Source organism: Carettochelys insculpta, chromosome 9 (assembly GCF_033958435.1).
Source record: "Carettochelys insculpta isolate YL-2023 chromosome 9, ASM3395843v1, whole genome shotgun sequence".
NCBI lineage: Eukaryota > Metazoa > Chordata > Testudines > Carettochelyidae > Carettochelys > Carettochelys insculpta.
Genome location: NC_134145.1, coordinates 56,942,030 through 56,966,173, shown reverse-complemented (window position 1 = coordinate 56,966,173; position 24,144 = coordinate 56,942,030). Strand labels below are relative to the sequence as shown.

Here is a 24,144-nt window from a genome sequence, read left to right as displayed (position 1 = left end):
AATGGACCTACCCCAGCCTGTCAGAAACTTTGTCCTACCCTTATTCTTTCCTTGTTGCCTGCTAATAAGGACCCTGTCTGAGTTTTCCCTGAGATAATGTGATGAGGGCCAGTTGCCCCTTAACTTTTGTGTTGAAACTTGGCGATCTCCATGGCAACTTATGCCCATTCCCATCCAGTGAACAGATTAGTCATACTGAAGAAAAGGGAAAAAATGAAAACTGATCAAAACTGACTAAACTGGAAGAAGGAGGGAGGAGAGGGATGGATCGGACCGAGCATAATATTGTACTATTAGCGTGTGCATATCTGGCACTTCAAAGAATTTTCTGTCACGAGGTTAACTTGCTGCTTTGTGATATTCAAATTTAATTAAGGGCCACAAAGTTTTATCCCATCATACAGGAAACAAAGGTAAATGTGTCTGCCCCAGCTGGTAATAAATTCCTGCTAGTGACTTAGGCTGTATACAGGCAGGCTATCTAACATCTTTGGAGTCTTCCTTTCTTTGGTTTGTGTCAAAAGGTATGTTTACTTTCAGAGGGGTGACTGTGTTTTGTCTGTTTCAGCAGAAACAAGGAGGAATCTTTTGGCACCTTAAAGACTAACAAATTTATTTGGACCTGAGTTTGTGTGGGATGGAGCTTATGTAGTATAAGGCATCAAACAAAATGAATCGCATCCCATGAAAGCTTATGCCTAAATATGTTTGTTGGTCTGTAAAGTGCCATAGGACTCCTTGTTATTTGAGTGTGCTAACTGATTTTGGATTTTAATTGAATGGAATCTTCTTAGCAAATGTTCTACCTCCATGCTAGAAATCCTTTTTGTGCCTCTGGGTTGCATTTTTAAAATGAAACCATGTGAAGTTTTGGCAATTTTTGCATGCATAAATTGATAGATCTGTATAAACAAATCCTAAGTGAAAACTAGGAAAGTGCTTAAAGATCAGCAAAGCTAAATGCTTGCCAGTTAATCTGTAGATTCAGATCTCTTTGTGCTTGAAAGAAATGCTTAAATGGGTTTTCAGTAAATCTCTGCTTCCAGTATCTCAGAGCAATAACTGTCTTCATTCTTTATGCACAAAGTAGGATCAGCTTGTAGACCTCAGACTTGAAATTTAAAAAGGTAAAGGTTGACTAGAAAAACAAAGGATATAGAATAAATACTTCCTGCAGTAAACATTTTGTATTTTTCTCTGTACTCATGTGCTCACTATTCTGTTGCTTTAAAGGGAGTGGGTGACTGCTAAGGATTCTGGGTGAGGTTAAGTAATTCTACTTTTTGTTCATGTTGAACAAGCTTCCATGTGGTAAGAGTGCTGTCTGTTACTCTGGGAGATCTAGCACCATAAAATTCAAAAAATTGCTCTTTGACTCGTGAAAAAAGCAACAGGAAGTAGTAAAGTTTATTTGAAAAAAGTGAGGTTCACTAAAATGTGACATAACTTCTTCAATAGTGACTGAAGTAAGTGTGGTCTGAAAAGCTCTTTAGTGATTAGGTCCTATATGACTCCAAGCCTACGTCGACACTAGACATAGAAGTTGACCCCCCCCATATTCAGTTTTAGCTATGCAAATGCATAGCTAAAATCAACTTATCAGCGGTCATATTCAGCATAATGGACAGTTTGAATAGGAGAGGCAGACCCCACAGAGAATGGGTAGATGATATAGTAGATTGGTGCAGAGCTAGTCTACAGAAGCTAAGCCACTCTGCACAGGACAGGGAAGTATGGGAGGAAATAGCGACGGAGGCATCAGACACCAACGGGCACTGAGCCCATGGTTGTTTATGATGATGATGACTTTGATGTCTGTCTACAAGGAGGAGTGCGGATGGACGGGAGCATTTCTCCTGTTGACCTTCCTTATTCCTCCCTGCTAATGAAGAGTTCCGGGATTGACTTTGACCCTACAAAGTGCTACGAAATGGAAACCCCAGATCAACTGCGAGGGGGGCAGTCTTCTACAATCATGTGGCTCTAGCCCAAGTGTGCTGAGGATGATATACAAATATTTTACTAAGGTGATGTTTCTTGTCAATTAAAAGAGGAAACTGGAAATTAAATCTAAGCATTCAGCAACAGGGTGTCCTTTTTTAAATTAATTTTTTTTTGAGAACACTCAGTTGACTATCTTCAAACTAAAACTTCTTAAGCTTGGTTTCAGCCTAGAAGCAAACTCTTTATCCTTTTGAAATTTCACTCAAATAGCTTAAACACCTGAATCAGTCTTGGTGTGCAGGAAAGTGGGAAAGGGAAGTGTGTGTGTGTGTGTGTTTTATTAAATGGTTCAGATATTGTTTGGTGCTCGAGTAACTTAAAGGAAGACTTAGTTTAAAATCTTCTGTTTTAACAGTCATAGGGTTGAATGAGGGTAAATGTCTAGGTTGATCAAACTTCTCCCACATAAGTTAGTCATTTCATGTTTTATCATTCTTTTTGCAATTTCAAAATGGAAGGATCACAATACTTTTAAAAATTCTCATGTCCCCAAATTAATAAATACTGTGTTTTTAAATATCTTGCATTCAAGGACATGCACATACAGTTCACTGTAGTGTGTCCTGTACTAATGGTCCCCCAGGAAAGGCATTGACTTGTTGCAGTGGCCACTAAAATGTCACTGTCTTCCAAGTGTTCCTTTGTATTAATTGCACTTTTATGCAGGGAACTACCACAAGGGCCAAAAAACCCAATCTCATAGGCTATGTCTACACTAGCCAAAAACTTCGAAATAGCCATGCAAATGGCCATTTCGAGGTTTACTAATGAAGCGCTGAAATACATATTCAGCGCCTCATTAGCATGCGGGCAGCCACGGCACTTCGAAATTGATGCGGCTCGCAGCCGTGCGGCTCTTCTAGACGGGGCTACTTTTCGAAAGGACCCCAGCTATTTTGAAGTACCCTTATTCCTGTGAGCACGTGGGAATAAGGGGACTTCGAAGTAGCTGGGGTCCTTTCGAAAAGGAGCCCCATCTAGAAGGGCCACGTGGCGGCGAGCCGTGTCAATTTCGAAGTGCCGTGGCTGCCCGCATGCTAATGAGGCGCTGAATATGTATTTCAGTGCTTCATTAGTAAACTTTGAAATGGCCATTTCGAAGTTTTTGGCTAGTGTAGACACGGCCATAGAGTTGCATTTAGTAATGGGTTTTATTGTATAGCAGTGGTATCCAATAGGAATTCAAAGATCACTACACTTGTTGATTGTTGTCTTTCCATATTTGCCACATTCACCCCCCCCATCTAAATAAATGTCCCTCTCCCCTAGAGCCAGACATTCCCAACCCCCTTCTAAATAAATGCCCTTCCCCTCCTCCAGAGCCAGGCTCCCCTTGCCTCCCCATTCTAATTCAATGCCGTTGACTCACTGGAGCGGCTGCCATGTGCTTCTCCCACCAAGCAGTGGGGCACATGCCTGGCGTGGGCCAATGGTGCTCCTCACATGCAGCTCTCAGGAGGAGCTGCATTTGAAGGCTCCAAGAGCTGCATTGCCACAAAGCGGTGTCCTATTCGCTGCATGTGGCGAGTGACAAACGTATTGGACACCCCTGATGTGCAGATGGCTCAATTCAGATACAGTTAATAGAAGGAAGATGTTGATTATTAAGGGTATTACAATTTCATGTAGTTATTTTTTTTTTATTTTTATACATTGTCTAGAGTTTTTATTCATGACGTTTATCAAAAAGAAATCCTCTTCCTACAACAGTATCTTTGCTTTCTCAACTTTTCTGTGTCAGCCTTTGTATCAAGTCAGCATTAGATTTCATAGACATTTCATGCTGGTCATTACCACTGTCATATGAACATCCCTCTGTGCACACTATCTGCATGCTGTGTTGGTGTAGCTGTATTAGAGACAAAGTGGGAAAGCGGATATCTTTTATTGGACAAACTTGTGTTTGCGACAGAGGCAAACTTTTGGGATTACATGGAGCTCTTCACTGAGATAGGATAAATCTTTCAGATCTAGGAAATGTACTCAGCGTGTCGCTCTAAATACAAGAGGGAGCAGATTGATTGTCATAAATGCAGTAAACCCCCTCTTTATGCGATTTTGATATATGCGTTAATCGTATTCATGCAAATGTCAAAATCCTAGGCTCCAGTTGGAGGAAGCCAGGGGAAAGCCACAATGGTGCTCCTTTCAGTACTCTGCTGAAGGCTCTAAGTGCTGGAGAGCTGAAAGGAGCAGGCCTGCGGATTGCCCCGGCTTTCCCCAGCTGGGGGGAGCCAGAGGCATGCCGCTGCTGGGAGGAGGGTAGAGGAGAAAAAGCCACTCAGCCGCCGGGAGCCGCTGGCTCCCTCAAGTAGCGGGGAACCAAGAAACTGACCAGGTGCTGCTACGCCAGGCTCCCCTGGGGCTGAAGGGCTTTCCCTCCACCTCCTCCCCTCTTCTTCCTTTGAGCCCCCAGGGAGCCAGAGGCAGGTGCAGTAACACCTGGTCAGTTTCCCAGCTCCTGAGCGGAGACCCAGGAAACTGACCAGGTGCTGCTATGCCTGGATTCTGGGGGCTTGGAGGAGGAGGGAAGGGAGAGGAGGGAGGCGGGCAGGGAGAAGCCCCTCAGCCCCAGGGAGCTAGGAGCCAGGTGTAGCAGCGCCTGACTCCTGGCTCTCTGCGGCTGAGCAGGTGCCTGGAAAGTGACTAGGCGCTGCTGCGCCTCGCTCCAGGCTCCCAGGGGCTCAGAGGAGAAGGGAGGGGTGCCTCTCCCCCGACCTATGCAAAATTTGAGTTACCTGGGGGTTGTGAGGAACACAACCCCCACATAACTTGGGGTTTTACTGTAGTTTAACACACATTTCCAAGGACAATCAAGGTGAAGTGTGTCTAAATACAGATGCTCTAATACAAAACATTACATGTGCATTTCAAAAGGAATTATTTTGGGGAAGTCGCCTGACCAGTGTTATACAGTAAGTTAGACTATGATCTCAGTGCGCTGTTCTGGTCTTGGAATCTATAAATATACAGCACATCCAAGAAACTCTTGTTAAATGTCTTCTTTCTTAAAAACAGTTTATCCTTAAAATATGTTGTTGGGGAAGTGTTGTAAAATAGTTATTGTTGAGATTGAACATTAATTTCAAGTTTCTCTTGCAGGTTCTTTTTTCTTTTAATTTTCTTGTTTTTCGGTTAGAATTAACTTAAAAGTTTGAAGAGCAGTAACCTTGCTGTAGACTGAGTCTTCAGTATGTCCTGACATGGTGGTAGAAATTTTGTTTATAAATAGCTAAATTGTAAGCATCAAACTGTGTATCTCTGGCTCATTGTACTGTAACTGTAGAAACCAGGTAAGACAATTTCAACCTAAAATGCAAAGATGATTTCAAAGCACCTTTACCACTCATCCTCACATGAATTCCACATACTGGCTACGTCTACACTAGCCCCAAACTTCGAAATGGCCACGCAAATGGCCATTCAGCTGATGGGAATAAGGGGACTTCAAAGTAGGTGGGGTCCTTTTGAAAACGAGCCCTGTCGGGACGAGCTGCGCGGTGGCAAGGCGCGTCAATTTCGAAGTGCCGCGGCCGCCCGCATGCTAATGAAGCACTGAATATGCATTTCAGCGCTTCATTAGTAAACTTCGAAATGGCCATTTGCGTGGCCATTTCAAAGTTTGGGGCTAGTGTAGACACGGCCACTGTCTGTGCATGACAGGAGTGATTGCATGCTCCCTTCAGATTTCTTTTCTCAGAGGCAGAGTTCTTTAGAGCTGGGGTTAGCAATCTTGTTATGTCAGGCCCCACTTTTCATCCCTGCTGTTAGTGGGGCCCAGTCAGGACCCAACCAGTCTAATGGGATGCAAATGGGGACATTTTGGTTATGTTCAGATGAAAAACAAAAAAAACCCTTTCCGCATGTGTAAGAAAATAAGTAGGTAGAATATAAAAACTTGATTAATCAGTATATAAATGTGGATGCATGTACATAAAAACCAGTAACTCATTTCAACATGTTTAATGAGATAGGTGAGTGTGAGCCCCAGCCACCAATCATGCTGCTCCCTTCTTATGAAATTTCACTTGCTCCCCACTGGTCACTCCTGCTCTAGAGTGCAATGCAGCCTGGTAAGCATTTAATAATGAGCCTGCAGGGGAGAGGAGGCACCAGGTATGATAACAGTTTGTACACTGTAGTACATAGCACGGTTTGGGATGCAAATCTCAATATAAAACATGTTTTTATTTTTCAGTGGTTAATTTGTAAATTAAAAAATTGTTTATTTGGTACCACAGTCACAGTCATAGATTCCAAGGCCAGGAGGCACCAGAGTGATCATTTAGTCAGATGAATTGTACAGCATAAGCCATAGAACTTTCCTAAAATAATTCCTAGAGCACATCGTTTAAAAGGACATTGTCACTGATGGAGATAAATTGTCCAGGGGTTGATAACTGTCACTGTTTCTTTTTAACAACTTACCTTACTTCTAGTCAGAATATATCTAGCTTGAATTCCATTCGTTGGATCATGCTAGAGTGAAAACCCATTTTCTTAAATGTGTTTTCTCTGTAGCTACTCATAAACTCTAATGAAGTCACCCCATAATGTTATCTTTGTTAAGCTAAATAGATCAGTCTTTTTGGATCTGTCATGTTTTCCTCATTGCATCTGAGACTGGAAGGGACCTCTAGAGGTGATCTAATCTAGTCCCCTACATTCATTGCAGGACTAAGCATTATCTAGACCAGCGGTTGCCAACTTTTTCCACACAGGGACCCATTTTGACAATTCAGGAAGACTTGGTGATCTGCGGCAATGCAAAAATGGGGGAGGGGGCGAAGAAGGGGGAGAGCAGAGCCATAACTAGCTAATTTTGTGCCTGAGGCAAGAATATAAAGTTGTGCCCCCTCATGTTTATCTATTCATAATAGTTTTTTCATAGAAAGGGGAAATATATTAATAAAATAACAACACTGCATATACTATAGTTAGTCAGAGTTGTGGTGGTGGAAAGACACTCGTCCCCAAACTGCTTCTCCTGGCTTAAACCCCACAGTCAGGTTTGGGGAGTCACACTTGGGCTGCAGGGGGCTAGGGGAGTCACTTGTGCTGAAGGGGACTGTGGGGGCCAGGGTAGTCACACTTGGGCTGGAGAATGTGAGGGGGTCACACTCGGGCTGGAGGGGTCTAGAGGGGGCTAGGGGAGTTGCACTGAAGGTCTGGAGGGGTCTAGAGGGTCCTAGGGGAGTCACACTCAGGAGCTAAGAGTCACACGGGCTGCAGGGAACTAGGGGAGTCACACTCGGGCTAGAGGTCACTCGGACTGCAGGGCGCTAGGGGAGTCACACTCGGGCTGGAGGAGGCTAGAAGGGGCTAGGGTAGTCACACTCAGAGGCTGGAGGGGTCTTGGGGAGTCACACTCAGGCTGGGAGTCACTCAGGCTGAAGGGTTCCAAGGGTGAGTCACTCGGGCTGCAGGGGGCTAGGGGAGTCACTCAGAGGCTGGGGGGGGCTAGGGGAGTCATACTCAGCCTGAGTGACTCCTATCCTCTGAAGGGGGCTAAGGGTGTCTCACTCAGGGACTGCAGGGGGATAGGGGAGTCACACTCCAGCTAGAGGGGGCTAGGAGAGTCACATTCAGGGGCTAGGAGTTACTCGCAGGCTGGAGGGAGCGAGGGGAGGCAAAGGACCCGTGAGGCTGGAGGCCAGCTGGGGTGCAGAGCCCTAGCTGGCAGTGTCAGCTGCGGGGACCCCATCTCCTGCAGATATTGGAAGCCAGGGAGCTGATCAATTCTGTTCTCCTTCCCAAACTCAGACTGGGGCACCCACCATACATGAGCTGGGCGCTGCTCCTCAGGTATACACTTCTCTGCTGTGCCCCTGAAATGGTTCGCAATGTAATTTATTTGCTTAACTGCCTGAAGAAGTGGGTCTGTCTCATGAAAGGTCATCACCAAATAAATAATTTTGGTAGTCTTTATAGTGCTACATTTTTGCTGCTTTGTTTTGCCTGATGGCTGTTAATCCAATTAAGAAGTTGATAACCAATTAAGGAGTGTGACTGGCTTCTTAATAGCCACCTGTAGAGCTGCCCAACCCAGCCAGGGACCCTTTTGAAATGTAATCTTGACCTATGTTTGGGTCCCAACTCATTGTTTGGGAAACCCTGATCTAGACCATCGCTGACAGATGTTTGTCTAATAATGTTACAGTCATGGAGTTTCCACAACCTCCCTAGGCAATTGATTCCAGTGGTTAACCACCCTGATAGGATTTTTTCCTATATCCAGCCTAAACCTCCTTTGCTGCAATTTAAGCCTATTGCTTCATGTGTGTGCCTCAGAGGTTACCCTTTAAAAGTCATCCTTCAGTCATTCTTGTGGGTTTTCTTTGACTCTTCAGTTTATCATCATCCTTCTTTAATTCTGACCACAGGAGCTTCCAGCAGTGAGTATGTGTGGAAGGTAAAAATTCTCAAGCCGTACTTGAGGTTTCCCTGTTCATGCATCCCAGGACTGCATTAGCTCTTTTGGCTACAGTGTCATGCTGGGAGCTCGTGTTTGGCTGAATGTCCACCACAACGTGTAAATATTGAGTCTGTTCTGGTCTGAAGAAGTGGGTCTGTCTCACGAAAGCTCACCTAATAAACTATTTTGCTAGTCTTTAAAGGGCTGCTTGACTGCTTTTTGTTTTGATAGTGCATAAACTAGCACGGCTTCCTCTCTGTTACAACCCTGTAAGTGTGTTTTAGAGTCATAGCTTCCCAGGATAAAATCCCCCCTTCTTTAGGTATAGCTTGATAGCTTGTGTGGTTTATTGGCTGATGGGCATATGTATTTAGCTGTATTAAAACATATATTGTTTGCTTGCACTCAGTTTACAAAGTGATCCAGTTTTCTCTGAATCAGTAACCCATCTCTTCTTTATTTACCACTTCCCCAATTTGTGTGTCATCTGGAAACTTTATTCGAGATGATTTTATGTTTTCTTTCAGGTCACAGATGATAATGTTAAATAATATACAGCTCTTCACAGATCCCTGTGTGATCGCCCTAGAGACACCCCAATTTGATGATTTCACGTTTACAATTATATTTTGAGACCCTATCAATTCACAAGTTTTTAATCCATATAAGGCAAACTATGTTTATTTTGTATAATTCAAAATGTCATGTGGTACCAAGTCACATAGAAGTCTAAGTCTGTTAGGTCAACACTGTTACATTTTGTCAACAGAGCTTGTAATCTCATAAAAAAGAAAACAATCTCAGGTTAGTTGGAGAGGATCTGTTTTCCCTAAATCCATGTTGATTTGCATTAATTATATTACCATCCTTTAATAATAGAGTTTCATATTAGTCACTCCATCTTGGCTGGGATTGAGGTCAGACTGAGAGGCATATAATCACTCAGGTTATCCTGTATACCCTTTTTAAAAATTGGCACAGCATTTGCTTTCTTCCACTCTGCTGGAATTTCCCCACAACTGCAGGACTTGATGAAAATGAGTATTAATGGCCCAGTAGCTCCTTAGCCAGTTTTAAAATTCTTGGATGAGTTTTGCCTGAAACGGCTGATTTAAAAATGTCTAATGTTAACAGCTTATATTTAACATCCTCTCATATTCTTCGTGGGATGAAAGGTGTGTTATTGCCTTATGGTGAAACTACATCTGTTTTTTCCCCAAATACACAACAGAAATATATATTGAATACTTTTGTCTGTTCAAATGAACATCTGCGGACCCGAACAGGCCAAGAGCCAGTGGTGATCCAAATAAAAAGGAGAAAATGGGGATGGCTCGGACATACTTTGAGGAAATCCCCATCCAGCATTGTTTGACATGCCCTAAAATGGAATCCTTGGGGGAAAAGCAACTGAGGAAGACCCCTAATAACATGGAGGAGATCTACAGTCACGGAAGCACAAGAACTGGGATGTTCATGGGGCTAGATTGAAGACATTGCCCAAGAGAGAACCAGGTGGAGGAGCCTTGTGGATGACCTATGTCCCACTTGGGGTTCATGGGTTTAACTTAACTTTTGTCTGTTCAGTGTTACTGGTTTTACTGCTTCCATCTACTCATGAAACAATATCACTGTCAGGATTATTTTTGTTCCTAATATATTTTTGAAACTGCTCTGCTTTGTCCTCAACTCTGCTGGACATAGCTGTTCCTTGGTGTCCTTTTGCTTGCCTTATTTTTCTACAATTTCTAACTCCTAATTTATATTCATTCTCTTTCTTCCATTTGTTGCATATTATTTTTATAACTTCCTTCACTTTCCTTCTAAACCAGGTAATTTTGAAAAACCAGTAGATTCTCTGTCAATTATAGGATTGACCTTGTGGGCACCTAGTAAGCCAAGAAGTTAACAAATTATTCCCAATTATCATTTACATTTTTCTGACCATTTTTTTTCCTCCCAGTGAAACTGGCTCATAATTGTTTTCAGTTTTCTGAAAATGGCACTGCTAAAACACCAAGTATATAGATTACTTGTCTGGAATTTATTTTGCTTTCACATTATAAATGATCATGACTTGATCAAGGTTATACCTAAGCTACCATTAATTTTCAATTGAAAAATGGGATGGATGTTAGAAAGAGATGGTGTGGGAGTACTTTTTCCTTTTAAAGTGATAGCAATGAAAAGGTTGGGTAAAACCAATCCATCTGATTATGATTCTCTCTTGAAATCATTATCTGCATTCCTTATTTCCTACCTACATTAATTAGTACTTAATTGCTGTTAATGTTGCCACTGAGCCAGTTTATATGAACACCTAAGATATAATTAGTTCCTTTAAAGAAAGAGTTTATTTTACTGAGGGAGCAAGAAAAGAAACTGAGTGCTGAGATTCATTTATATTTAAGCTAAAGTAACAGAGCGGAAGCCATGTTAGTCTGTATTCTAACAAACCAAACCAAAACAGCAGTCACGTAGTCTTCAAAGTGCTACATAAGCTAGTAAGGTTGGGCAGCAGCTGAGTCCTTCTGTGTTGTCTCAGTGCTGAGAGAACACTGTGTTCACGTATCTTTTTCAGGGGAACTTCTCACTGTGCCTATCTTCCTGTACTCTCATTTCCCCTCCAGTCTTCTCTCCCCTTTTCTTCTCTTTCCCTTAATCTTCCGTCTCCTGGACCTGCTCCAGTTACCCAGCTTCCTACTAACTTTCCCACACTGATCCTTGTTGCTTTCTCCCCTGGGGTCTTGCTGCTACTGTCACTTCACTTTGTTCATACACTCTTACTTTTTCCATCTGTCACAGAACCTTTTGAACCTTCTAATAAGGAGGCAGCACTTACAGCACGTTGGTCGGTACTTAAAGCAGTAGAGTCCCTGCCTACATTATAACTTCACCCTGGTTTTTGTAATCAGGTACACAATACAGTAAACCCTCAAAATGCACAATTTCAAGTTGCACTTAACTCTCATTAACATGAGGTTAAGCTCAACTCAAATCTCGCTCCCTCTGGCCCCAGTTCAACCCCCTGCTCACCCTTGCACCTGACTCCGGCTGCAGCTCACCACCCCTCACGCACAGCTTCAGTTCAACCCACCCACCGGTCCACCACCTGGGCACAGCTCCGGATCACCACCCCCACTCATGGCTCTGGCTCAGCTCCCCCCCCCCCCCCCCCCCCCCGCTTTGTTTCAAACTTCAAATGTGTGACTCCAGCTCACCTCCCCTTTCCACTCGTGGCTCCAGTTCAAACCCCGCCCCCCCAATGCGGGGCTCCAGCTCAACCCCCCTCCACCATGGTTCAAATCCCCTGGGCACGGATCCAGCTCACCACCCCAATGTGCAAGGCTTCCATTCAGACCCCCCCACTGGCTCACCCCTGAGCATGGCTCCAGCTCACCGCCCCGGAGCGTGGCTCTCGCTCAACCCTCCTGCCCTGGTTCAGCTGTCCCCCCCCGCCAGCATTGCTCCATCTCAACCCCACCCCCACCCCCTGCATCCCTAACCCACCCCAGGCTTAACCCCTCCCACACCCCCAACCCACCACCAGGCTTCACCTTCCCCAGCCGCCTTCCCAAACCCAGGACTTACCTGTCAAAAGGAGGTCTAGGTGCTCCTGCTGCTTCCCCAGCTGCAGAATGCGTGTTCCTCCAGGGGAAAATACCTCCACCACCACCACCCCTGACTTACAGGAAATTCGAGGTAAGCGAGCATGCATGGGAATGTAACCCTCGGGTAAATTGAAGCACTACTGTCCTCTGCGTCACCACCGATGCAATCTGGGACAGTTTGGGTTATTATCTTGCACTATCTCAACAAGCAGTAGCGCCCAAATGACATGCACGAAGAGTGGCACCAGGAGCATGGTGATGTGTTTCCTGTGACTTGTCACACACACAACTTGGAGAAGCTTGTTTATATACTTTTCATGGGCACAATTAAGTTCTCTGTCCTTGCTAAGGGTGCAATTGTTTAGCACCACGGTTAACTGTGTATTAATTACCTTGTTTGTAGAGACAAATCCATTTAGAGATAATGTGACACTTTACAATCCTGGCTGAAATGCATAGCATAGAGCAGGATGGGCAAGATGCAACTTGCGGGCTGGATGTAGGCCACCAAGGCTTTTAATCTGGCCCACGGCTACTCCTATGGCTGCAGAGTGGGGAGAGCTTTGAATGTTGCCCCCAATCCCAGCAAAATCTCTCAGCTCCCATTGTAACCAGCCAGTGACAGCTGATTTTGCTGGGGGGTGGGGGCAGACAAAACCGGCCAATGGAGGCTGAGAGCTTATTGCTTTTGGGCAAGGGGAGGCGGTGCAGCACAATTTTTCAGCTCAGATTCTGGGGAAGGGCAGGGGCCACCAGCCACATGGTCCTGCTCTCCTGCTCCTTTCCTTGCTCCTTCCTTGTCTCACCTCTGCTCTGCCTCCTCCAGTCTGCTCTAGGCCACCTCATTCTGTGGAAGTGCCGTGCCACTTACGATGAGTGCAGGGTATTTCCTTCCCCCCCCCCCGCCCCCCCCCGGAGTGATGCTGCTGGAGAGTAGCGCAGGCTTAGGAAGCTTATATTGCTTTCAGTCTATGCTGCTTGGGGGACAGCCTGGAGTTGCCCCCACACTCACTGGAAGTGGTGTGGCACAGATGGTGAGTGTGAGTGCAGGGGGGCCCTGATGCTGTGGGTATGTGCATGTGACCCTCACATGGTGCCTCTGTCAGCTCCCATTGGCTGGTTTCCTGCCAATAGCAACTAAGACATTTAGCGTGCGGTAGGGAGGCTTCCTCCTCAGTGTAGAGAATCAAAGGGAATGGTCAGAGGCTGCCCAGGGGCTTGCCTGAGAGTGCTGCTGACTGCGAGCAGCTTACATAAGCACCTCCCTACCATAGACTGTCTCTGGAATGGCCCCCACCCCACCTCTTTCCCAGACCCTGCACCCCCTCCTGTAATCCCCAGGTTCGAATCCTCTCCTGCACTTCAGTCATCTGCTGCAGGTCTCAACCACCTTCTGCACTCAGCCTCTGTCCCAGCCTACATCTTCTCCATAGAAGAATGCGGCCTTTGACTACTTGCCAAAATCTAGGAGGGCCCCCCCATGGAAAAATTATTACCCACCCTTGGCATAGACAAACAGTGCCTAGCTTTCCAATGTATTCGATGCAAGACTGAAATATAACAGCATGCCTCCATTTCCTGGTAAATAGCAGTGCCTATTAGAAGCAATAATTATTTTTGTACAGTCCCACTCTGTTACTACATTTTCCTTTTGACTACTCAGCTAGTGGTGCCATGAATTTTATTTTGAGGAACGTAACCATCACTGATTACGTATGCTCGCTCCTTGAACTACAGTTTGGGCCATGATTGCCATTTGAAGGCATTTACAAGGGAAGCTAGGCATGAAGCCAGTTTTCACGTTCAGCCTGAGGTTGGAGTTGCTACTCATTCATTGCTGACAGGATATTTAAATACGGATCAGCAGCTTGTCCTTCCGCATATACAACACAACTTGATTTAAACTCAATTTACGCAAGCCTGAGACAACCATTTTTAATTTTTATTTTTGGAACACGTTTGAGATTCCAGTTGGCATTTGACCCATTTACCTTACTAAAAACTTAAGTCTGTGTATTGACGCTTATGTTTTTTCTTATGAAATAAATACCAAAGACAACTGAATGCACAAGCAGCTAAATTAGCCTAATAGAATAGCTGAAATACTAGATGCCAAAGCTGTAACATTCAAACCTCAGGGTTGTTGTGGAAGCCACAATCAAAAGATCATACGATTGCTATCTGCTACCTACTGCTTTTGGTGGTGGTTTAGAAATTGTTGCTGTAGTCTTTGAATTTTCTCACTTTGAGATGTGAAATCTTAGCTGTAATATGGCTTTTACCTCAGTATTTTTAGTCATTCTTTTGCCACCCATTGGGGACTTGTATCTTTTCCCTTATCTTAAGAAGGTTCTTGCATCTTTAAGGGTACAAGTGTCTTTTATCTGGGAATAGTTGTGCCTCCTATTGCTAATATATTTGAAGATCAGTCATTTTCAGTTTTAAACAACCTGGGTATTGTAGAGTTAACTTGTCTATAAATCACTTGAGTTGGAAGCTTGAGAGCCAAGGTCTTGGCCCTCACATCATTTCTTTTAACCAAATGCTAGATAAATGTGCTTCACCTATGAAGTAAAGCAGTGATATGAAACTGAAAGTGACTAACAACTGTTTTAGTGTGGGGTTACATTTACCTCAAATATGCAAGTGCAGTGTGTTGAGTTGCACAATTTTGCCTCTTTAATGTGAATTTCTCTGCTTTAGTAGGTATCAGTTGGACCTATAATCTACCTGTTATGTAGGAGGTGTTTTGTCAAAGAAGTAAATAGTATTTAATCTGGAAGAAATCTCTCATCTGAGAGAATTGACACATACTATGCAATTTGTCAGAAAATCCTGTGGAGACTTTGTTAAATGAAGGTCTGGGAATGGCTTGCTGAGCACTTCAGTGACTTCACTGTGGTATTTGTGGAGCCCTGAGGGGACTCTATTTTAGTTAGTCTCACAAAGGCTTGATTTACGTTTTGCAGGTTTCAACATGAGTAGTTAAAAGATCGGCTTTTTAATGGCCAGCAGTTGTTCAGTGCAGTTATATAAAGTTGCTTTAAAGCTGTTTATTTCCTTCACCACCCACAGAACCTTTAACGGTTTCTATATTTGCTCTAATTCCTTTCTCCTGCTCCTTTCTTGGGACCCTGGTGCCACTACAGGAGGCAATTGGAAATACTATGCATGGCTGAACGCTTATTTTAGGATGGAGAGAGTTGGGATTGTGTGGCATTTTGCTGTACCAAATAGCTGCTATTTGTGGTGCTTACTATGAATTGCTGTTGGGATTTATTATTGGATCTGACACCTTAAAGCTGTTGTGTTTATAGTTTGTAATATTAGCTGTCGTTTGCTGTTCAGATTTCTTAGTTTGCCAATACAAATGTTGCTTCATGTAGTAGGTAAAGAGGTAGATTTTATTCCCTTGCAAGCTCCCCAAAGAGAGAGAGAGAGAGAGGTTTCTTAAAGCCTTGAGTTGCCAGTTTCTCCTGATAGTGGCAAATTGCAATACAAATTGCATCTTAATTAAAACGTCTCACGAAAATGAGTAGCGTGATTGGGTCTCAAACAGTATAAATAAAATAGTAATCTCAGCACAAACTGACAAGACAGAAATTTCAAATCTGCAGCTGACCTCAATTCTTAAATTGCCGCAGAAGAAAGTACAAAAGCAGAATTGAGACCATTATTCTTAACTTTGAGTGTTATACCTCCTGACAGTCTGATGTCTGTAAAGTGAAATATTGTGTACGTTCTCAGACTCCAATCCTACAAATCATGGGTGAGGGGTATAAGAGGCTACAAGAGGCAAAGTCTCTAAACAGGACATGGTGAACTTCCCTCTGCTGGCATCTAGGCCACAGTCCAGCCTGTATTCCTCCTGAAGGTCCTCTCCCCACTCCACACCAGATCTTTCCCAATGTCCCTGCCTTTGCTCTGCTCCTTCACTGATGGTCCAACCCTAGCTCTGCCTCTTCTCTCTGATGACCCACATAATAGGTAAGAGGGAGGCTGAGCAGTATGAATGGTGGGCAGGTGAAGCCTCGGGGCAGGGGGCAGGCCCTGGGAGGCATGCGGGAGGTAGAGAATGCATAGGGCCTGGGCAGGGAGAGTTGGAGCAAAGGCAGACATTGGGGTGGTGCAAGAGATGGAGCTACAATCTTGGCACTGTAAAGCTACTCTAAGTATAATTTGGCACAGACTTACATATGCTCAGAACCAGGGTTTGTGCCCTGTCATTAGTTTAAAAGCAGTTATGAGCATTTCAGAAGGGTAGCTGTGTTAGTCTGTTCAGCAAAAACAATGAGGAGAGCTGTGACATCTTAAAGAGTAGTAATTGTATTTGGGCATGAGCTTTGATGGGCTGGAGCTTACTTTGTCAGATGCATGAGAGTGTAACTGTTGGCATGTTGAATTGAACAACAGTTTGAACCTCTCTCGTCTGGCACACACTCTGGGGCAACGTATTTATTCCATTATGAATATAGTTAGCCAAATGACCACTTATAATGGGTGTGACCCCATAAAGCTTGTTTGCAGCCACCAGTCCTGGCTCTCCGTATTGTGTGTTGTTGTTTAGCTGTAGTTTGCCCCTAAATGTCTTCTAAGAGCTTTCTAAGCAGTGAAAATATTGGTAATGTGCTAGAGTGGGGTGAGCAAACTTTTTATGCCGGGGCCCCCCTTTTTATCCCTGCATTTAGCTAGGGTCTCCCAACCTGTCTAATAAAATCCAAACCAATGGAAATTTCAGTTATGTTCATGTGAAAAAAAAACCAAAATCCTTTCAGCACATATAAGAAAATAAGTATGTAGGTTGTAAAAACAGTATTACTCAGCATATAAATGCAAATACACATGCATAAAAACAGCAATGAAGGGTCCTGTGGCACCTTATAGACTAACAGAAAAGTTTTGAGCATGAGCTTTCGTGAGCACAGACTCACTTCATCAGATGCTGGTCTTGGAAATCTGCAGGGCCAGGTATAAATAAGCCAGAGCAATATACCTGGCCCTGCAGAGTTCCAAGACCAGCATCTGATGAAGTGAGTCTGTGCTCACTAAAGCTCATGCTCAAAACTTTTCTGTTAGTCTATAAGGTGCCACAGGACCCTTAGTTGCTGTTACAGATCCAGACTAACACGGCTACCCCTCTGAAATTTGACACCATGCGTAAAAACAGTAATGTATTTCAGAATTTTTAATGAGATGTAGAGTGCTTTATATATTATATGTAAACTTTCTTTTTAATGAGAGAGTGTTTTTTATATATTAAAAACTTGCTGTTTCAAGAGCCTGTCCCACCCTCTGTCCAGCTTGGGGGTTGCGGGGGGGACCCCACATCTCCCTACTCTTTAAAGAGCCTGCTTTTACCCCCCCCCCCCACCCTCCTGGGCAAAGATAAACAAAAGAACAAAATAAAAGAGCAACATAATTGCACTTAAAAAGAAAAAAAGCTGAATACTCTTGGGAAGCTGAACAAAGGGATTGTCTCAGTAAAAGCACACATCTTACTAGAGAGCAACTATATCTCCCTGTCCCAAATAGGGGACAGGGAGGGGTGGCTCCTCCCAGTTCCACCAAGCCTTGGGGAGCCGGCATGGAGGCAGCAACAGCCAGCGCTCTCTGGGAGCCTGGGAAAGCGGCAGCCCCCAGCACTCCCCAGGAAGCCCAGGAAAGCAGCAGCCACCCACACTTCCCTAAGGCTCAGGGAAGTGACCTAGTGCTCTCTGGCCAGCAGCTGTGCCTGCACGGCTGCTGGCGAGAAAAGCCAGCGGGGGGAGGGCCCAAATACGGGATGATTAGTCTCTTTTGAAAAAATAAGTAGGGATGGCTTTTTGGTGTCCCAAATATGGGACTATCCTGCCTAATATGGGACGGATGGTCACCTTAACCCTTACCCCCACTCAGATGCCTCTGCCATACATGCCTCCCAGCTTGCTCGGTCTGAGAGAGCGGAAATGATTCCAGCGCTCCCAGGGGACAGTGGACCCCTAGGGGGCAGGAGGGCTGGCAACACAGGTCAGTCTAGCCCAGAGATGCTGCAGGGAGAGTGCGCAGGACCCCCTGAGGGGCAGGGAACCAGAAATGAGGCCGGCCCTCTGCTGATGGCAGGGACTGCAGAGCCAGGCAAGTGCTGCACAAGGCAGTTGAGCTTACAGAGGCTGTGGGAGGGCAAGGGAGGACGCCTGTGAGACAGAGGGAGGAGCTGATAATGCTGCGCCCCCCCGCTTTTGAAATTTCATGCCCCCCTCCAGTTTGCCCACCCTATACTGGTTGATACTGAGCATGGTCCAACAAATTCTCTCGTTCAGCACCTGTCAGGGGTACTTGGGTACCTGAGAACCTGTATTCTCTGGTCTGGCAACATCTATGGTCCTGGACCACGAACATTACTGGACCAGAGACCCTGGGTAGGAAGGCTAATTAGAGATCCCGACAGGGTTGGTGTCCCTGGCTGGAGGCAGCAGCCGCTGGGGCTGCAGCAGCAGCTTGGTTAAGGTTGAACCCAGTGCCTGTGGGGCTGGGGCTACGCCGGCAGCCTGGCTGGGGCTGAACCTGGTGCTCGCAGAACCCTGGCAGGGCCAGAGGTGGAGCTGACACCCATGGGGTTGGTGCCTTGCCAGCAGCCTGGCCAGGGACAGAGTTTCACCAGTAGAAACGCTGCTAGCTATGGGTGCTCTGCTAGTCTGTTAGATGTCATTTGAATCTCTCCTGGGTGGCTGCTCAAGAGCTCAGCTTACAGGGAAGACTGCACTCCACTGCTGAATGGCCTCTGCCTTCTCAATTATCTGACCTCCTGCTTATCTGAATAAATAAAATCGGTGTCCCTCGGGCTATTTGGATAGTCAGAAGTATACTGTATTTCTGTTGTGATAAGCGCCAAAAGATTCATCCAGGCTTATAGCCCTATTGTGATAGTGCTGTACCACACTGTCTGAGACAGTTCCTTCTCCGACTGTCTGTATACAAATTTTGTTTTATTTGTAAGCTTTTCAGTCATGCTCATCACCACAGTATTATGGCTCACGGATGTTAATGGACTTAGGTAAGCAACTTCCCTGTAACTAAAGAAACTGTTGTATGGTTACCTCAGCTGTGGCATGCAGTTAGATTACATTCAGTTTTAAATTAGAGGGTGAGTTAAAATAGTTAACAGATTAAGCTAAGTTGATTCTAAGCAAAGCTTAAAATTGTTGATATGTATTTGCATTAAAGATCTTCAGTGAAACTGGATAAATTTGGTTACCCTAGGGCAGCACATCTGGTGTAGCCCTGCCATCGGACTTGCCCAAAATCACACCAGAAGTTATGGCATTCTTTCTTTATATGCTATATTTTTATGAAAAGTTTTCATCTACACAGTTTCCTCCATGTGCTGAAAAGTAATCAGCACATTCAAAGGTGGGATATAGGGGCGGGTTGTGGGGAAGAGAAATACTTGAATGCACAGCTCTCTGTATGAGGTTTAGGCGGGTATATTTTAACATTGGAGTGACTAAAGCAATGGAAAGGAGCAGCTTTAAATGAAACTGCTTACAGCGCTTTTTTAATTAAGTAGATGTGGTAATAAAAGCAGTATGGATGGTTGACGTAAGAGTTTTGAGGAGATACCAGCAAACTGTAACAAAAGTAAGAGAAACAATTTCTGCTTCAGTTGACAGCTGACTAGGATTCTAATGTAGCTTCAATGCAGTTTACCCAGTGAACAGCAAGGATTTCATGGATTCATTATATCAGGCTTCCCACTTGGAGAAACTATTTTGTTTGAGCTGTGATGCTTATACTAAGTACTGATGTTGTGCATTTCTTTCATCAAATATGAGAGGCAACTTCTTTTAACAAACAAAACCAAGGCCATCCTTTCCTTTGACCAATATAAATGGTAACTTTGAAGTCTACAGTCAGTAAAGGGTGTGGATGTGTGAAGAAACCTTGAAAATGCCTTTGTCTTTAAGCATCTAATTGTTTTTGTCTTGTTGTTGTAGTCCAATTAATCTCTTTAGCATAATTTCTAGATTGGCAAAGTTAACAGTAGGGCTGACCTGACAGCCGAAAATTTGACTTTTCTTGTACTAGGAGATTGGAGAGCTGTTAGTTGCAGAAATGTCACTGATTTAATTGAGAACAGTACTGGAGTTCTGTAGTATTAAATTGCTGCTTTTCCTGGGATCTGCCGTAGTTTCATGTTATGTAAACAGGCATTATCACCGTTGCGTGCTGTGCTGAGTTAAATACTCATGAAGTAAAATAAAACAGACAATGAATTTTGCACTGTGAAATCTGTAAGAAGGACAGTCATGTTAAAAAAATGAGTCTGGGAAGAAGAAATGGAAGAACTTTGATTTTTTTTAAATAAATTTCAAGGGGGATTGATTTATATCAGTGATACAGATCACTAATTTAAAGCACCAAAAATTTATTTAAATCAAATGACTAGGGCTGTCAACGCACGTTAACCCCTGCGATTAACACAGGGCAGAATTGGTGTGTTAAAAATTAACACACATTAATCACAGATGAAGGGAAACCAGCATGAGCAGCTCCTGAGCCCCTGCGTGGAGAGGGAGGCATGCCCTCTGGGCTCAAGCAGGTGGGCTGCTGGGGTTTGTGGGGCCATGTGCTCCATGGTGTTCTAGAGACTATTTGCAAGGGCTGGGGAAGCTGAGCCTCTGCAGGGAATTGGGGGCCTGCCCTCTGGGCTCAAGGTGAGAGGGCACTGGGTTATGTGGGACCATGTGCTCCGTGCATTCATGCAGTTGAGTGGCCTGGCCTCCTGCTTCTTGGGGTCTGTGTGTCTTGTTCCCCACCTGCCCCAGAGTCACCTCTTTCCCTGCCCACTCACCACCATCATGGATGACATGCCGAGTTTCATGCAGCAGAGCTTAGGGCTGGGCCAGGCCATCTGGAATAGCTCTATAGTAAGAAGTACAGGGCCCGGTGGGAGAGCTGGGGGGTAGCTCCCTGGGGTGGGCACTTTCCCTTCCTCTCACGGCTGCTGTGAGCAGAGGTTGTGCAGGTCTCCGGCTGTGGGTGGCCTGAGCGCTTTATTTAAGTGCTCTTATGAGCTATTGCTGGGGCTCTGCTCCATGCTGCTAGGAGACGCTCCCTTCTCCTGAGAAACCTCAGGGTGCGGGGGTGAGTCCTGGATCTTCATGCAAACAGACCCCCTATCCCCACCCCAGACCCCGTGCGCTTCCCACAGGGCTTCAGGAGTAGATAGTGTTCTTATTGTTGTTTAACAGTGTAATTAATCATGATTAATTTTTTTAATCTGTTGACATCTCTGCAAATTACCACAAAAGCGCAGACTGACTGTGCTTAGAGTGCACTTAATTTTGAAGTAAGCCCCATTTGGAACTAATTGGTAGTTCTGGTTTTTTGAGGAAAAATATGGAATGGGGTTCCCCGTAAAAGCTGAATTTTGCTGAAGTAAAATAGGGAAGAGACTTATGATGTCACCATTATGGTCTATGGCCATAATGTTCCAAAATAAGAGGCATGTATTTTTATTATGTAATATAAACTAAAATGCCACTCGATGGCAACTGGCAATTCTAACTTCTCTTAAAGCAGCTTTCTGTATTGTATACTTGAGTGGTAAATTCTAAACATAGTTAACTAATTAAACAAGCCATAAGGATTAGCTAAACTAAACTTTTTTTTTTCTTGCAACATCCGAAAGAGTAAACAGGTTGGGAATTTACGTGTCAAATCACACATGTGGCATTGAGGCAGTTTTGAAGAATGATGCATTGCAAAGTGAATTATTTAAGTTCCTAACTAGTTGTTCCATTCAGCCATATCCATATCTTCATCCACATAATTGTCTCTCAATAAGCACTTTTCCTTATGTTTCATTCTTGCAACTAGACCCTGTCTCTCTTTGCACTGCTTACATTTAACACATTTTCCTCTTTTACCCAGGGAATGAATTTCTTTAAAATATTGCAAGATGGGGTTTTTCTTACGCCCACAAACCATGATAGTTTTTCTTTGTTAAAAGTTGCCGGGGGGGGATAGGAAACTGTGTGTAAGTTGAATAATGTCTTCCCTTTTTCTTTCTAGTCCACTCCATTGTTCTTTTCTAGGTTGCCTCCATCCTTTCTTATATATATTGTCTCTCTGTCTTTAAGGCAATGTCTAAACTAACACCTCTGTTAATTGTAACTTACTTTTTAAATGAGAAATTTAGCATTGATTATTTAAATTGAAAAAAATTATCTCCTCTGTAAAGAATCCCTGCTCTCCTTACTCTCCTCCACCTCATGACTCTCTAAAAATATCATGTGTTTATGTAATGTGTTTTTAGAAGATTCTTTATTGCTTTGTGATGGTTAGCATTTCGGTTTGAAACTGTGGTAAAGTGTGATATACCTCTGCTTTGGAAGAGCACCCTGTGACCCACATATCCCTTATGTAGCTATAATTGTGATCTTAACATAAAGCATGTACTGTGAGGTGAGGCGTTCAGGGAAAGGTTGTGATCAGTGGAAAGTCACTGATCTATCTAAATATGTATAAGAAGTGTGTGTGAAATTAAGAGATTGCTGTTTGGTCGTCAGTAAACCATATGGTAATTGGGGGAATCAGCCAGATATTAGCTCCACAGATCCAAAACAACCATCAACAGCCATCGTCCATCAATGGAGCCACAATTCAGTGACTCATCTGTGTGAGGCTGAGCCAAGAGAATTGCTCAATCTTGCCCTGGGAGTCAACAAAGTCCAGCAGATGTGCCTGCACTTCTGTTCTCCAAACATGTGGATTAAAGCAGCGTTGCCCAATTTTATTTTGCCACAGTACCCTTTTAAACTTTAAAGAATTTAGCAGAACCCATTCCCAGCCCCAAGTGTCAGTCCAAAAATCTGCAGGGGAAGCAAGGAATTCTGTAGAATTCTACATACCATAGTGGTGCAAAATTCCCTCAAGAATATGGTATATAACTGCTTTCTGTTGGTGGAGTGGTGAGTCTATTAATAAATTAGATGGTATATTCCTGAGGTTCAATGCTGGAAGAGGTTAGACAGTGCCTTTCTCTTTGTGATTCATGAGTGCTTCTGGGAACATTCATGCAGTTTATCTGGGTGTGGGGCTCAATGCAGTAAACTCCCAACTTACATGTGGGTTACATTCCTGGGCAACCATGTGTAAGTCGAGTTTAGCGCAAGTCAGGGGAGCTCGGAAACTGACCAATGCTGCTGTGCTGGTCAGTTTCCAGGCTCCTGGGACTGGCTGGGAGCTGCTAACCAGGCAGCAGCCTGCCTCACAGCTCCCCTCCTTGCAGGAGCTAGGAAACTGACCAGCACTAGTGTGCTGGTCAGTTTCCCTGCTCCCTGCCACCCCTGGGAGCCAGGAAGCTGAACAGTGCAACAGCTGTTTCCCAGGTCTGTTTCCAAGTAAGGCGCAAGTTGAAATCATGTACATAGGGGTTTTACTGTAGGCCATTGTGCTGAGTGATCTCACTGTTTGGAGATGGTTTCTGCTTGTCACTGACAAAGCATTGCAATGGAAAACCGAGGCTCGAAGAGTTAAAGGGAGCACAGCCATTCCACAGTGCAAGGCTACAGCCCAGCAAGTTCTTCTTGTTTCTGTGTTGCTACCTTTCTCAGATACTGTATGGGAGAGGCATCAAATAAATGCTTTAAGTAGTGTTAATGCCTGTAGTTCTGACCCATGTGCAGCCATATTCAGGACTGTCAGTGGAGGAGTTCACTATTCTTTTGGAAATAGTTTCCAAACGTTAGCTGTTACTGAGTGTTCTGCACATGAGCCAGTGTGCAGGGAATCGGTCTAAATGCTAGGTCATGAATTCTGGATCTCTGTGAAGGAGAAGGGGTTTATTTTATAGATGAGTATTTCTGGAAGCTTTCATGGAGAACTTCAAGTAATATTCTTCACACCACAGGGTCCATGCCCAAGGCACTCTAGTGCACCCAGAGTAGCCCCCGTCTTCAGCTACCTGTCCTGGGAGCCCCACAGGCAGGGGCACTCTGGCCTGGGCGGAGTGGTTCCCATCTTCGGCAGCCCCAGGCGCACTAGAGGTGGGGCCGCTCCACCCCGTCCTAATCAGTTCCCCTGTGTGGCAGGGGGTCACTCCAGCTCAGCTGCTCCCCACTTGCTCCTTCC

The 24,144-nt window shown here is 44.5% G+C and overlaps 1 protein-coding gene across 1 annotated transcript in view; it reads left to right on the top strand.

Annotated features, from left to right (window-relative positions):
• Positions 1-24,144, top strand: part of LAMC1 (laminin subunit gamma 1) — a 141,383-nt gene that overhangs the window by 1,546 nt on the left and 115,693 nt on the right. The window lies entirely within an intron of this gene.